This window comes from Prionailurus bengalensis, chromosome D3 (genome assembly GCF_016509475.1).
Source record: "Prionailurus bengalensis isolate Pbe53 chromosome D3, Fcat_Pben_1.1_paternal_pri, whole genome shotgun sequence".
Lineage (NCBI taxonomy): Eukaryota > Metazoa > Chordata > Mammalia > Carnivora > Felidae > Prionailurus > Prionailurus bengalensis.
This window is the reverse complement of record NC_057356.1, coordinates 19,295,238-19,312,186: the sequence shown is the minus strand read 5'-3', so window position 1 is coordinate 19,312,186 and position 16,949 is coordinate 19,295,238.

Genomic DNA, 16,949 nt, shown 5'->3' with positions numbered 1-16,949 from the left:
AGCCTGACCCCTTGCCCCAGAGATACTGAGTGGATCCAGGCAGCAGTAGTTCCCTAAGGATTCTTATGGACAGCCAGGGCTAAGCAGCACTGAAATAGATGCACAAGCCCATCCTTGTCCATGCCAGTTTGGACATGCCTCCTCTCTCCTACACACTTTGGTCTGTGCTATGGGCTGAGGGTAGATCAGTGACCTGGGCTGTGCCTAAGAGACCAGGAGCATGGATGCTGTTGGTCCTCATGACCAGTTGGTGGGAAGAGGCCAGAAAGAGAACCACAAAGGTAGAGAAGGAAAAACACTATCTCTCCTGTCTTTACTGAGGCTTCTTGGGAACTGAGCTTTGGGTGCTGAACTACATGGGTGCAGGCTTTGGGGCTGGGGAGGGACAGGAACAGAGGCTCAGGAAGAGCTCCCAGGTACAAGTGATCTCCAGAGCCCAGACAATTTGACCTCCTTGGGTCCCCATAGGGCCCAGTATCCCACCTCCATACCACCCCATGCAGGCTCCCACTGTGAGTCATGCCTAGAGTATAAGAGCACATGTGGAGACATGAACAGATACATGTGTCACTCCCTGACCATAGAGAATACATGTGTGCACATGCAGACATACACATGGGAAAAGCCTTTTTCAACCAAAGTAGGTGCCCACAGCAGCAGAAGGTAGATGTGAAGCCTGGCCCAGCCTTGTGGAGTGCAGATGTGTGTCTGCCCTGGGCCAGGCTGCTGGGGGTACTACCAGGGCTTCTCTGAGCCCTACAGCTCTGTCCAAGGGCCCTTCTGCCTAATCAGTGCTCTGCCCAAAGGGCTATGGGTAGATGGCATGCTTCATTCAGACACAAGGATCCTGAGCACAAGGATCCCATCACAGAACCTATTCTTGTGATGGCCCCAGCCCTCTCCATGGCAGGAAGGGCTAGGGGTCCCAGAGAAGGCTATGGGCAGAAGCCTGGTTCAGGCAGGGTTCTGGCTCATCATCACTGGCCCTCATGAGAGACAGGCTCTCTGGAAGGTTCCTCTTTCCTTCCTCCACTTACCACTCTGCTTAAAAACCTACCTTTGTGGCTCTCTCCATTTGTATTAAAGTCCTTTCCTCTGGGAGACCTCACACAAAATGCTCTGGACTCCAGAGAACTGCTTGAGAATTGAGGCAGAGCCTCAATTCTAGGTGTGCTGACAAGGGGCAAGCTCCAGTGACAAATCACAGCAGGGCAGGGATAAGGGGCAGCCTGGAGAGCTGTAAGAGGAAATGGGAGAGTAAGAGGAAATGAATGATGATGCCCCCTGGATACTTGGCTGGGATGTGACATCCCAGAGCTGCAATCCAGCATCCCAGAGCTGGGACCATGGCCTTCTTTTCAACTGTGGTGGGGAAACAGGAACCAGGGACTCTCAGAAGCCAATTGCCCAGAGAGTGGGAAATACCTGCCCCCATGCTTGGGGCTGAAGGAACAAGGTGTCAGGATGGCACTCTGTGCCTAGAATGCAGCTCCTATCCTGTCATGCCATATAGCACCAGGCATGGCCACTCCAGTGGGTACCACCCTGAGATCCTGTGCTGGGTCCAAGTGCTGTCTGAGCCTGGTGACACCCCTCTGAGATGCAAGAGGTTACATAGGTGGGGACTGAGGTTTGCTGTAAGACAAACCACTCCCTCCCAGGCCTTTACTTAGTTTGAAAAGTGGACAGTGCTCTATAAGAGTGTCCGATTATCACCTCTCCCTACTCCCCACACCAGCCCCTCCTCTGTTCCTAGGCACCCCTCACTGCAGCTGTCACTCATCATTAGCAGTAACTGTCACTGTTGGGACAGCCCCTGTCAGGTTGCAGAGCCAGGAGGGGGCAGGAGAATGTCAGATGACTCAGACAACCTCAAAGGAGAGGGATGGACACACAGAACACAGAGCTTAGGTATGGAAGTACCGTTGTAGATGCTCTGCTCTGACCTTTCTTTTGCCAGAGGAGGAGAAAGAGCACCTCAGTAGGGCTTCCCCCTCAGCCCCCCTGCCCTCCCACCAGTCAGGCTTGGAGAAGGGCTGGATGCAGAGAGAGTCCAGGCGGAGGGTGTCGTCAGCATGAGGCTGGGCAAGTGACAGGTAAAACTGACCCAGTGTCCTCTGACGGAGGGATTTTCTCCCACCAATGGAAAAGACTTTGCATGGAATCATCCACAGTTCTTTGCCTTGCCCAAAGGAAGTGTGTGTGTGTGTGTGTGTGTGTGTGTGCACGTGCGTGCGTGTGCACGTGTGTGTGATTTTGCAGAATCAGCCATCAGACTAGCACCTAATGACCAGCTAAGTTCTCAGCAAGAGCTCGGTTAGGACAGAGCAGGCTAGAACTTGAACTCCATTTCCTGACTCTATGCTCCCTTCTCAACCACTTAATGAGCACCTACTGATGAATGCTGAACCTGGGAGGCAGACGCAGAGGTGCACAGGGAGCCAACAACCAACTAAGGAAACTAAGCTAGATGCAGCCTTTCAGGGCAGCAGGAGGTAAGGGCCATGAGTGGGACACAAGCTCTGGGAATTCAGGGGAGGAACAAGTTTCATCCAATTGGGGAAGCAGGCAGTTGAAATCGTGTTAGACTTTTAAAGGCCAGCGGTCAACTCCAGGGCTTGTAATTTCAAGGTGTTCAGTGGGAGATAAGAACAAGAAGCAGCTGAGTAAATGTGCGCCTGATTTACATCTGCCTACACAGAGGCAATTTTCAAGTTAAAATGTTGTCAGAGGGTTGTCACAGTTTTGATCTTTCCTTTCTGTTCTTTCTCAATCCACCCACATTTTCTAGTTGGGTTGGGAAGGGGTGTGAGGGGGACAGAGCCTGGTTTAGATTCAGAGATTTTTGGAATGGTTAAAGTTAGATGGGACTTTAAAAAATGATCTAGTTTTCTCTTAGGAAAATTCAGGCCTAGAATGCAATGTCACAACTGTTCTGTCAGTTTCAGAACCTTCAGGGAGATTAGAAAGAGCAGGTCAAGAGTTCTGCAGTCATCCCCAGGCTATCTCTTGGTATTGCAGCTTCATTCTCTTTTCTGCCTAGTTCAGAAATGCCAAATAATCCCTCCGCTTGCTCCTTCCAACTGCCACCCTGCTCCACTGAGCTCTAATGGGGACTCAGCACCAGCCTCTACCCTGGGCTTGCTGTTGACTTCCTTTCTATGGGCAAGTCACTCTCTGAGCTGCCATGCCCACTTTCAGATAAAACGTGATAGTGAATGTGAAAGTGCTTTGGAAGGTAGATATGACATAAATGCCCAGGGTTGTTATTAGTACAGTAACAAAAGCATTCTCAGTTCAGAAAACATAAGAGGGCAAGCAATTCCTCAAGAATCCAGTGTTCATGATACTAGAGTAGAAAGGAGGCCAGAAGGGAAGAAAGATGGAAGGGAAAAAAAAAAAAAAGGCTGCTTACCTGGTTTCTATACTCTGCTTACTGACTTTGCCCAGCTATCACCAGATGAAGAAATGTGGTAAATGTGAATTTAAACCAGGCACCTGGAAGTCAGCCTATGGTGTCCATGGGGCCCAGGAAGTAGGTGTGGGAACTGGCAAATGACTAAGGCAGGGGGCACTGACTATGGATCATTTGCTGTCTTGAGCCCTATCCTGTCCCATATTTTTATTAAAGTCTTAAATCCAGAGGAACTGGGGCTTATCAAAGAGGTGAACAGAGAAGGGATATAGTAAATGTCTATGCTGACAGAATCAGAATTTAAAATTACATCAGGGGGCCAGAACTGATAAAACTGAGAAAAAAGTCAGTGTAAAGTCCTACAATGAGTTAGAAAAAGCAAATGTACAGGGAGAAGACATCAATCAGTTTGTGTCAGAACAACATGAACATTTCAGCTGCTAAGTTCAGCCCTGCCTAGCCCCATGGGAAATGCCTGAGAGAGAGGTGACTATGGCCTCAAGGGGCATTACTTCACAGTTCCTAGGGGCCTAAGGCTGAAGGAGCTCACCCCCAGTTCACAGCAGAAGACTCACTGTTCTCAACACCATGGCTGGTTGTCGACAAAGTGAAATACAATATGTGACCGTACCTGCCACGAGATGGTAGTCTCTCAGCTCCACCTTACAGAACTAACAAGTGGCCGAGGGAAGGTGATTGAGGCAGCGAGGGTCTGGAAACCGGAAACTGGAAACAGGAGAAGACTTAGTGCTGTGGCAGCGGGTGAGCGGACCAGAAGAGGAAATAAGCTGGCTGCCTGCTATTCTGAAGGGCACAGCTGGACTTGGTTAGAACCTGTTGGAGTTCTGGGACTCACAGAACTGGTGGAATACCTAGGTCGTGTTTGAGGCCCTCAGGCTGCAACAGTTAGAGACCTGTGACTGGGTCTTTAGCACATTTGGAGAGCTCACTGGCCTAGAAGGGGCCTGGACACCTTGTGGACCATTGAGGAGGCTCCCCTGAACCTCGAGGGCACAAGGCTGGGTAAGGATGGCTCATCTTTCTTGGCCAGAATTGTCAGTTTTAGGATCCTGAAAGCTGAAAGCAGGAATGGGGGATATGACAGGTGATTGGAAGGAGGGAGTGACAAAGTATAGAAAAAAAAATAAAGTGATCACCTGAATTAAGTTTATATAGGTGGGAGGCGATTACCTGGTTTTATCAATGGAATATACCCAAGGCCTGAATTCCTCCCACCAGAACCACCTGTGGTGACAGCAGTGTCACCTCAGCTGAAGCACACTGCTGTTTGGTGGGAGTAGCATGTGTTTTATTGGATCAGCCTGTGACACCTGGCAGAGAAGCCAGAGGGCCTCAGACATAAGGGAGAAAAGGTTTCACCCAGCACAGAGTTAAGCAAATTTACAAAACGCTCTCACCCAATGAGAGAGTGCCAGAGGGTGAAGCACAAGAATATCCTTACCCACCTCCTCTTTTCTACCCCCCACTTTCTATTGCCACTCCTAACTTCCCTAATCCTATCAATGGGGGGTCCTTACTTTATCTTCCCAAATATTACATCCTGCTAATTTTTCTTCCAAACATCTTCTGAATCTGTTCTATCCATTCTATGCCCCAGCAACCACCGCCCACCAAGTCATGGTGTTGGCTGAGGCCTCATCATCTCTCACCCACTTGAATAAACTCCACACCAACTTCTCTGCATTTCTCTTTTTGTCATAATTGATTAAGCCAATGAAATCCAATTAATCCTCCAAGTGCACGCTTTCTGTCATGTCCCTCCCTTGCTCCAGAATATTTAGTGGGCCCTAAATGTGTATCAGATCAAGCCTCACTCTAGTACGGCATTAAGGGCCATGGTTTTACTCTCCAGCCTTGCCTCCCCACTTGCCCTGACTGAGCCAAACTGAACAGCCATCATCCTCTTAATCCATTCCCTCCCCTCCCCTTTCAGGGAGGCCTTTTCTAGGAGTGTTGTCCTACTGAACCTCCCCTACTTTAAATACTTCTCATGTTCCAGCAACCACCTGAAGAACCGTCTCCTCCACAAGGTCTTTCTGAACCTTCTGCTAATAGCCTTTTTGCCCTCTTCTGACTTCTGTAGCACCATGTACCTGTCCTATATACACCAGAAGTTTGTCACCTACTTCTGGTAACATCTCTGCTTCTGCTAAAGTATGACTTAGCTCCCGGATAATGTGCTAGTTTTCACCAGTGTATGTTCTATCTCCCTACCTAGACCATAAATTCTAATCTCAACCACAGATTCCCAGAGAGTGGAGTGGGAATGGTATCTCCTGCATCCCAGGGCTAACCACAGTGAGCACTTGAGAAGACATGCTGACCAGATGTGGTGAGGAAGATTGTAGCCATGAAGTTGAGAGACCTGGGTGTTGGTTCTTTGCAGTCATGATGGGTCATGTGACTTTGGGTATGGCAGGCAAGTTTCCTTCCCAGCAAAATGATGAAGCAGATAGATAGATGCAAACATCCCTTCCAGCTCTGGTATTCTCTGAGTCTATACGACTGGGGACTGACCCAGCCCTAGGCTTGGCTAGGGAAGGAACAAGGAAGGCTGTGGACCAACCCTTAGAGGGAGAGAGAGAGAGGGAGATGGGGAGCTAATAGCTCTGGAGGAAGGAAGGACATGCTGGGCTAATGGGATAATTGGATAATCCTCAGAGCTAGGGGCTGCCAGGCTGGGGCCAGCTGTTACAAACAGACACAAATAGCACAAGCAAAACAAAAGCACTGGTGCAGGAAGCACTTTGCTGAGACATATGGGGGTGGGGGTGGCTAGAGGGTGGGGGGAAGGGGATGAAAGGAAACCGACAGCCTCATTCTGTGGGTCTCTCTTAGGGACCCTGTGGTCTGCTCCTGTAACAAAGATTACATTTAGGTGCTTTGGACCCATTTCTGCATTAGAGGACATTCTTGGAGACCTTGGAGTTATTCTAGCCTCGAGTGTGTCCCTCCACCAAGACGATCCTTAGGGACCATGAAGCCCTCATCCCTGCCTATTGAGGGTTATCTGCAGATGGGCCATCTGTTTGAAATGTCTGTGAAAATATTGCTGGACTCTTGAAAGTCATAATTTTGGACACAGGTCTCAGGGTTTCCTTCATTTCTGGCTGAAAAGTGGATCTGTCAGTGGGGTTGGACATAAAACAAAAGAAATTTGAGAGGGGGCTCAGGTCTAGGAGTCAGAAGCCTGGCTTCTAATTTCAGCCTTGCTGGGTCATATAATTCATGATGGGATCTCTCCAGACCTCAGTTAGCCCATCCATAAATGGGAGCAATAAGCAATACCCTCCCTACAGAGCTATTGTGAGGATAAAATGAGATCATGAGCGTGAAATAACTTGAAATTTATAAAATATACTTTAGTTCCAACTCTGTTTCTAACTCATTTTAGAAAGGCTGTTACCTTTCTCTGAGTTCCAGTTTTTTACACCATAAGGTGATGAGATCAGACTGGATGCTTTTTAAATTTCCTTCTAATTCTAATGACTCTAATCCTCAAAAAATAGTATATTTACATTTGTATATAAGAGCATGAAAAGGAAAATTTAAGGTCAATATTATTCATGAATATAGATATAAAATGCTCAATATTAGCAAAACATATCCATCAATGTATAAAAAATATATATAAATCATGACCCATTTAGGGTTCATCCCAGGAATGCAAGGATGGCTTAATAATAGATAACAAATCAATGTTATTCATATTAATAAATTAAAGAACATTACAGGAGTATCTCAATAGATGCCGAAAATGATTTTGATTAAAACTTCCAACATCCGGGGCGCCTGGGTGGCTCAGTCGGTTAAGCAGCCGACTTCGGCTCAGGTCATGATCTCATGGTCTGTGAGTTCGAGCCCTGCGTCGGGCTCTGTGCTGACAGCTCAGAGCCTGGAGCCTGTTTCAGATTCTGTGTCTCCCTCTCTCTGACCCTCTCCCATTCATGCTCTGTCATGAAATAAATAAATGTTAAAAAAAAATTAAAAAAAAAACAACTTCAAACATCCATAAAAAAAAAAAAACAAAACACCCAACATCCATTCACAGTGAAAACTCTTACCAAACCAGAAATATAAGACTATTTTCTTAACTCAGTAAAGTTAAATATTGAACAAAATAAAAATAGTTTTCAAAACTGTACGGCAAACATCATACTCAGTGGTGAAATATTAGAAGACTTTTCTTTGCAGTAAAGATCAAGCTCACTATTCTATATAATACTGTACTAAAGGTCCTAGAGATCACAATAAGATGTAAGACTGGAAAAAGAAATAAATTGACATTATTTGCAGTTGAACTAACTGTCTATATAGAAAAACCCCAATAATTTCTTTAGAGTATTCATGGAACTAATGAGACTTCATCAAGGCTGTTGATCAATATAAAAAATCAACAGTGTTTCTATCTGCCAGCAAAAACTATTGTAAGAAGTAATTTTAAAACATACCATTTGTAATAGCAACAAAAGCTAGAAGGTACCTTGGAATAAATCTAACAAATATGCACACACAAAAAAGACTCCAATCAATGAAAAGATGGGCCATGATCATGGATGGGATAAGTCAATATTGTAAAACACAATTACAGTAAAACCCTGGATTGCGAGTAACTTGTTCTGCAAGCGTTCTATAAGACGAGCAAACATTTCTAATAAATTTTAACTTGATAAATGAGTGATGTCTTGCAATATGAGTAGTACATGATGCCGAATGTCACAGGATCACAACTGAGCCAATGGTTCTTCTCTCTCTCTCTCTGGGATTGTGGGTGATTGTCTCCCATGTTTGGATGCTTGGTCTCAGGCCAAGGTGTTTGGCAGACATCAGTGTTTTTTCAGAATGTTGGAAGGTGCCCACAATTGGCACTAGGGTATTTTTTGTCACTTCAAAGCACCTTTGCTTTTCCATACAAGAGTAAGCTTAGGAATGCTTTGCTTCATTCTAGGTCAGACTGCCTGCAGATACAGACCTCTGCTGCCTTATTGCCAGTTACATTAAATACAGTATATGACAAGAGTTTATTAATACTGTACTGTAGTCAACATCCGTGAAAGTGTATACAATGGCCCCCATGCAGGAAAAGGGTGAAAAGAAAGGCAGTAAGAAGGAAATGATTACATTGGAAGTTAAGAAGGAAATCATCAAGAAGTATGAATGAGGGATACGAGTGGCCGGAATTGCAAGATTTTATGAGAAGTCTACATCTGCATCTCATCTGCAGAGGAAGAGGAGAAAAAGGTGGAGGAATCTCTCACTTCAAATGAGATTAGGGAGATGTGTAAAATGTGGGAGACAGTGCAAAATTTTGTAGAAAAGCACTACCCGAATAAGGCTGTAGCACTGCGAGGGATGAATCTGTTTAATGACAATGCAATGTCACATTTCCACAAAATCCTTGAAAAGAGGCAAAAGCAAGTGTTTTGGGATAGGTTCCTTGTTAAATTTACATGAAAAGAAAAAGATTCCATTGAATCGGTTGATTGCAGTGATTCTGTTAGTGATAGTGAAAGTCATCCTACACAATAACCCTCCTTTCTCTGGTCTCCCTCACACCAGTTATGAAGGTTTTCAAAGGTAAGTGCAGGTTAATTTATTTTTCTCTATATTTTGTATTTTCTTCATTATTTTGTATTATATTACAATATTATAATAATTTTTACATGAATATTTTTGGGTTGTGGAACGAATCACCTGAGTTTCCATTATTTCTTATGGGGAAATTCACTTTGATATACAAGTGCTTTGGATACAAGCACATTTCCGGAACAAATTATGCTCACAAGCCAAGGTTTTACTGTATCTCCAAATCAATTTGGAGATCAAGTACAATTCTCTTAGAAATCCCAATAGAATTTTTCATGAAATTTGACAATTTGGATCCAAAATATTGTGTGACAAGAAAAAGGGTCAGGAAGACCCACAATAATTTTCTTCCTATTGAAGAAGGTGAAAAATTTCCCTAACAGATATCTAAAGTATAAAACCCAAGTAATTACAATAGTATGGTATAGGAACAAAGAGACAAAGCAATTGGGATATAAAGATTAGAAGCAGGGGCGCCTGCATGACTCAGCCAGTTAAGCAACTGACTTAATTTCGGCTCAGGTCACAATCTCACAGTTCGTGAGATCCATCCCCACAATGGGCTCTGTGAGGACAGCCCATGGAGCCTGCTTGGGATTCTCTCTCCGCCCCCCCTCTCTGCCCCTCCCCTGTTTGTGCTCTCTTTCTCTCAAAATAAATAAATAAACATTTAAAAAATTTTTGTAAAAAGGTTAGAAGCAAACTTGTCTGTGTATGGAAATGTGTTATGTGGTAGAGGTCACATTACAAACTAAAGAAAAGAGAAGGAGTGTTCATTAAATGATTCTAAGAAAATGGAGTTTTGATATGGAAAAGCAAAATTGAGAACAAAATACAAGTGGAAAAAATTTTAATACTTTTAAAAGCAAATATAAGAAAATATCTTTATGATCTCAGGGCGAAGATGGATTTCTTTCTTAAAACACAAAAGCAAAAGCCATAAAAAAAAATGCTGCTTAACTAATTGAAATGTTTAAAAACTTTTTTTCCCCAATGAAAACAACATAAAGAAAGGATGAAGAAAAGCTACAAACAGGGAGAAGGTATCTGCAATGCATACAATCAATAATCACTAAAAGATTAGTGTCCATAGTATATAGCTCTTATGAAAATAAAAAACCTGGGACGCCTGGGTGGCTCAGTTGGTTAAGTATCTGACTCTTGATCTCAGTCAGCTCAGGTCTTGATCTCAGGATCATGAGGTCAAGCCCTGCGTTGGGCTCTGCGCTAGGCATGAAGCCTACTTAAAAAAATTAAAAAATTAAAAAAAAAAACCCTATTAGGGGGGCACCGGGTGGCTCAGTCAGTTAAGTGTCCAACTTCAGCTCAGGTCATGATCTCTTGGTTCTTGGGTTTGAGCCCCACATCAGGCTCTGCACTGACAGCTCGAAGTCTGGAGCCTGCTTTGGATTCTGTGTCTCCCTCACTCTCTGCCCCTCCCCCACTTGCTCTCTCTCTCTCTCTCTCTCTCTCTCTCTCTCTTTCTCTCAAAAAAAGCAAACATTAAAGAAAATTTTAGGGGTGCCTGGGTGGCTCAGTGGGTTAAGCGTCTGACTTCGGGTCAGGTCATGATTTCATGGTTCGTGTGTTTAAGCCCCACATCAGGCTCTGTGCTGACAGCTCAGTGCCTGGAGCCTGCTTCGGATTCTGTGTCTCCCTCTTTCTCTGCCCCTCCCCAGCTTGCACTCTGTCTCTCTCTCAAAAATAAATAAATATTTTTAAAAATTAAAAAAAAAACCCTATTAGATAAATGGGTGAAGTTATGATCAGGCAATTGAGAAGAAGAAACCTAAATGATCAATAAGCATGTGAAAATAAGTTCAATACCCTTACACATTATTTGTGGGGATGTAAATTGGTCCAACCACTATGGAAAACAATATGGAGATTCCTCAAAAATTCAAAAATAGATCTACCAATCGATCCAACAATTCCACTACTGGGTATACACCCAAAGGAAATGAAAACAGGATTTTGATGAGAGATCGTCACTCTAAAGTTTATTGCAACATTATTCATGATAGCCAAGCTATGGAAACAACCCAAATCCATCAACAGATGAATATTAAAAAAGATGTGGTACATATACAAAATGGAATATTATTCAGCCATAAGAATGGAGGATACCCTACCATTTGTGACATGGATGGATTCTGAGCACCTAATGCTTAAGTGAAACAAGCCAAGCAGAGGAAGACAAGTACTGTATGATAACACTTATATGTGGAATCTAAAGAACTTAAGACTGTAAAAACAGAAAGTAAAATGGTGGTTACCAGGGGCTAAGAGTGGGGGTGGGGGGAAAGATGACTACACTTGTAACGAGTAGTAAATAAGACATAGAGATCTAATGCATAGTATAATTAATATAAATAATATTGTATCATAATTATGTGATATGATAAATATCCCCACATGGGTAATCATATTATAATATATAAATGTATTTAAGTAACTAACTGTACACCTTAAACTTATACAATGTTACATGTCAAATGTCTTCAATAAAAGTTAAAAAAAAATTTTAAGTCAATCTCACTAGTAATTAGGGAAAGGCAAATTAAACTATATTTTGCAGCCATCCATAGTTACTCAACAATTTGAAAGTGTTGGTGGTACTTTAAATGTGTCCTTCAGGGAGGGGAGAAGGATGGGGACTGAATTCACATGCCTATGTAATAAAAGCCCAATAAAAATAAAACTCTGGACAGCAGAGCTTGGGTGACTGTGAGCACTTGATAAGGCATTCTGGGTCCCTGGTTAATAATACTCAGTGCGTATTGTTATACATTGATATGGTAGGAGGGTGATTCATCTTAACTCCATGGGGAGAGGACACAGAAGTTTCAATCTCAGGGCCCTCCCAGACATCATTCTATGCATCTCTTCTTTTGGCTCGTCATGATTTGTATTACCTATGTCACAATAAAACTGAATTAAAAAAAATTTTTTTAAGTGTTGGTGGGGAAGTGAGGAGATAGAAATATGCGATACCCAGTGTAGGTGCAGATGTGAGTACCCTGGGACCTGGCATTTTCCATTTCTAGGCCTCAATCTTCAATAAAGACACACAAACATGTATGTATATATAAAACCAAGCACATGGACGTTCATTGTGTCACTGTGATACTAAAAAGCTGAAGCAACTCTCAGAGGTGGAGGGGATACATAAACTGTGCTGGGCCCCTTCAGGGAACCACCATATGAAAGACAAAATGAGGTCTTATACTCCAAGCTAAATTTCTCTAGCTACTTCTAGACTACGCTTTGAATTTCTCCCAGCGCCGTGCGCCAGTGCTCACGGCTGCTGTCCTTTGCCTCACTTTTAGCTCAACAAATCTTATACAATTTACATACAGCTTCCTCTTAAAACATTCCTGGGTCCTTTTAATTCTGACATTACAGATGAGAAACCAAAGACTCAAAAAAGGTGGGTCATGCTAAATTCACATGGCAGAAGACCACCAGAATTAGAACTGAAACCCTGGCCTTCTGGCTCCTTATACCATGTAAGGCTACAGATTATCTCACAGAATGGTAAATACAGAATTTACCCCACCTCCCAGCATGGGGCACTCACTCTCTCAAACATCCCTAGGTAGCTCTGGCCTCAGCTACTACTACCCCTTCTGGCTGGTGAAGTGTTTGGATCTGATTTTACCACTAACTCTCCATGTGACTTAGTAAATCAAACTCTGCACCTCAGTTTCCTCATCTGTTTGATGCCAATAATCTCTGCCTGGCTATCACATGAGCTCATTAATAGAACCAAGTGAAATAAAAGATAGGAAAATAGAAATGTATCAAATAAGTGAGAAATTAACTTTATATTATTCTTGGGATGCAGAAATGCCTGCCCTCTTGCTAAAAGGATCATGGGATGTCCAATTTGCAAAAAATTTGATATGGAGAGTTTTGTCACTGAAGAGAAATGAAGCATGGTGGTGGAGTGGGGGCTGCTGGACTCACACCAGAAGCTGGACTCTGGCAGCTCTGCTCCCTTTCCCTGCCTCCTCCTGCTTGTAGCCTCTGTGCCACTGAGTTCTCTGGCACAGGAACACTAGCAGCCAGTCTGGGGTCCCTTGAGGCAGGGCTGGCCAGCCCTGACAAAATACTGAAGTTAGCCAAGTTGGCCTTCTACATTTCTTCCCTGTGCCTTTCTCCTTCACTGTGTCACTAGCCTTCACTACATCTTTCCTGGGTTACTAAGGGAGGGGTTCTATACAACCAACTCCCCCTCTCCCAACCATGGTTAGGCTTCCCACTATTTAAGACCTGTAAGGTTGGGAACTGTGCCTGGCCTCATCTTGGCAGAGTCCATACTGAACAAATGTCTAACTCAGCCAAAGGGACTGCTGCATGTGTTCCTCCTTAACCAGAAGCTTTGTGCTAAGCTGGAAATGGAAATGTTTGGTGGGTCCCTTCCCACAGACTGTTGAGGACTACTGCCTTGCCCTCCTCTCCTAGGCAGGTTGTCCAACAGGCCATGGTAGCCCCTGGGGTGATGGTCACATAAGGCAGTGGAGGGAGGAACAAGAACTGGGAGTATATGCGCTGGGGGTCTCTGCTCCTTGCCCTGACTCCTCTGTTGAAGACCAGAGGTTGTGTTCCCGGCACAGGCAGGCAGGTAGCCTGGGGTTCCCCATGGAGGGCTAGAGCTAAGAAAGGCTTTGAAGTTCAGCAGGTTATGCTATCTCCCTTTTCTCATTTTTAAAATAGAGAAATATTTCCATTCTCTTACTTCACAATGCTGTTAAGAATTAAATGTGAATTAATTAATGAAGAGTTAAAGATTAAATATGAAAATAAGTAAGAAGAGAAGGGAGACAAGCAAGACATCTTCAGAGCCAGGCTGGTTTGCCAGGCTCCTCTGTGATCCTTGGGCCACTGCCAGCTTGGACCCTGGTCCAGTGGCCCAGGGCCACTTCTCACCTGGACCAGGGATGTGAAGACCAAATACAGGAGGCCCTGCCCTTCTGAGTGGCCTTTAATCCACACAGGATTGTTTTCTCTACCAAACAGACCAAACGGAAGGAAAGCCAGAGAGACATTAGTTCTTTTCTTAGCTCCTAAATGGCTGACATTTCAGGAAACCAAAATTCTGAATGGGACCAGAGGGGATTTCAATTCATCCTGCCTGTCTGCAGGCAGAGTCAGTCTTACATGAGGATTCTGTTTCACAGGGTGTACTTTCAGAGGTTCAGGGGAGGCCTTGTCCAAAAATCTCTTTCAAACTTATTTGCTCATGCTTGAAAATCCATTGTTAGAGCTTTATCTCTGACACAAGCCAAATGTAGGTTTTGTCTTCTGTACAACTGGCACAAGTCACACATGTAAAATTGTATCAGTCACCTCAGTTTGAATGAATAAACCAGTCCTTCCTGAGAACAGGCTTGGATGGAGAGGATAGGACTAGAACATTGTAGGCAGCAGCCACTAAGGCCGGAAGAGGGAAGATGGGAAGGTGTAGAAGAGAAAGAATGTAGAAGGATGTAGAGCTGGTAAAGAGTTTTCACCTGGACAGTCAGTTACAGTCTCCAAAGTACCCAAAAAAACTATATGTAAAAAAAAAAAAAAAAAAGAAAGAAAGAAACCACCCCCCCCTTAAAAAAAATCACACTCTATGATTCGATTTATATCTAGCAAATGCAAACTAATCTATAGTGACAGAAAGCAGATCAGTGGTTGCCTGGGAAGGGTTGGGGGTAGGTAAGATAAGAGGAACGACAAGGGGCATGGGCGAACTTGGGGGGTGATCAGTATCTTGATTGTGATGATGGTTTCGAGAATATATATATGGGCCAAAACTTATCAAATCATACACATTAAGTATGTGCAGTTTACTTATTGTATCTCAATTATACCTCAATATAACGTTTTTTGGAAAAGAGTGAAAAAAAAACCCCAAAAACTATGTGAGTACAGTATACCTGCCAAATAACCCATCTCACACAACTCTGGTAAATTCTGGCAGAAACAGGTGTTTTCCAAGAGCACACCTCAGCTCTCTGAGAATCAGGTATTCTCTCTGTAAATTGGTAGACATGAACTAGACAATCCTAAGATCCTATCCAGATATCATGATCCAGACTGTCAGGGTCAAATATGTTAACTGATAGAAAACCATTATTAAAGCCTAAAGGATCTGATAAAAATGCAAGGCAGGGATTCTTAAATAACCAACATATAGAGAGATATTGGGCAAAAATAGTGGACTAAATATGTGCATCTAATTTCACTATATCTAAAACTCCATTAAGAGGGATTTTTTTCCCCCAAGGGCAAAGTCTCCAATAGGGTTCCTTAGAAAGAAAAACTATGACATCAGAAATGAAAAACTTAATGGATGGATTAGAAGATAGATTGAAGAAATTTCCCAAAAAGTAGAGTAAAAAGACAGGGATAGAAACTAGGAAAGAATAAAAGAAAGGGAAGAAAGAAACTAGGAAAGAACAGATGAGAAATTCATCTGAATAGCTGAATGGCAGGAGTTTTAGAAACACAACAAAGGATACAAACTAATTCAAGAAAACACTCCAGAATCAAAGGTCATGAGTTTTCAGATTGAAAGGGCCACTGAGTGGCCAGCACAATAGGTATGTCACTGTGAAATTTCTTAACATGAGGGACAAAGAAATCCTACAAGGTCACATGCAAAAAAGGCTTTGGCCTCAACAGCAGCCCTGGAAGCTAGAAGACAATGGAGCCAGGCTATCAACGTTCTGAGGGAGACACACAAGGTTTAAAAAAATTTCCCTCTAATGAACTCTCAGGAAGTTCTAGAAAATACATGTCATCAAAAAGAGGGAAGAAAGCAGGAGATGAGAAGACATGGGATCCAGAAACAGGTGATCCAACACAGGAAAGAGGCAAGGGAATTCCCCAGACTATAGTAAAGGGAGGATCCAGGAGGCCAGCTGTAGTCTCCCCCTCTGAGCAGGAGAGAAGGCTTCAAGAGACCTTCCTTAGAACAAACTGAGAAGACACCTGGGTAACTGGGAGAGTTTAAGGCTAATTAGTGATAAGATCTTAGAAACATACATGTATGAAAAAAAAAAAGATAATCAAACAAAAAGATATGTTGTAAAGGAAAAGCAATCGTGGTTGACTATGTGGCTTAGCTGTGAGTCGCACTTGCATTGTTATAATAACAAGTGCACTAATTATTGATCCACCAAAAATTACTGTATAAATCTATTGAGAATAAGGGGGCCTGGGAAGTGTGCATTAAGTATAAAAGGGGTGAGTGGAGAAAAGGGAGCTGAATCCTCATCTCCCATTGTGGGAAGTCAACAGATAATGCTTGAACTGAAAAATCAGGAAGTAGGAATACAAACATGTTATTTATAGATAGGTAAAAGAATTAGTTAAAAAAAAGTTGAAAATGGTCCCTCCAGGGAAGGGGAAACAGGGGTGGGGGGGTGGGGTGAGGGGAGCGGGTGGAGGGAGGCTGAGGACTGCTCTTTGTCTTAATAAACCTTGTAGAACTGGTTGACTTTTTAAATTATGTGCCTGGTATAAAAATAATTTTAAAAAATTAGTGTGGTGAATGAATAATGAAATTAACACTTCTTGAGGCCTATTATGCCAACAGGTGTTCCCCATGTAGGTGCTAACCTGCTGGCGCTAGGTTTTCTGAGCTACTGGTCATGGAAAACACACGTATGAAGGTGCTTCCATTAGGGAAGTAACATGGGGGCTAATCCCATACCTGTGCTTACTGCTGCCTCAATAAGTTACTTAGACTAAGTCTCAGCATCTCACCTTGAGAAATCCTGTGAAGGTTTTGTGAATAACTGTCTACAGAATACCAAGTATGCAGGGCTTAGATCTATAGCTTCAGTCCTAATTTGGAGAAGAGCAAGGGATAGAAGTGTAGTGAGTGGGACAGAAAAATATGCACTCTGCTAGTGACAAACAGACTCTG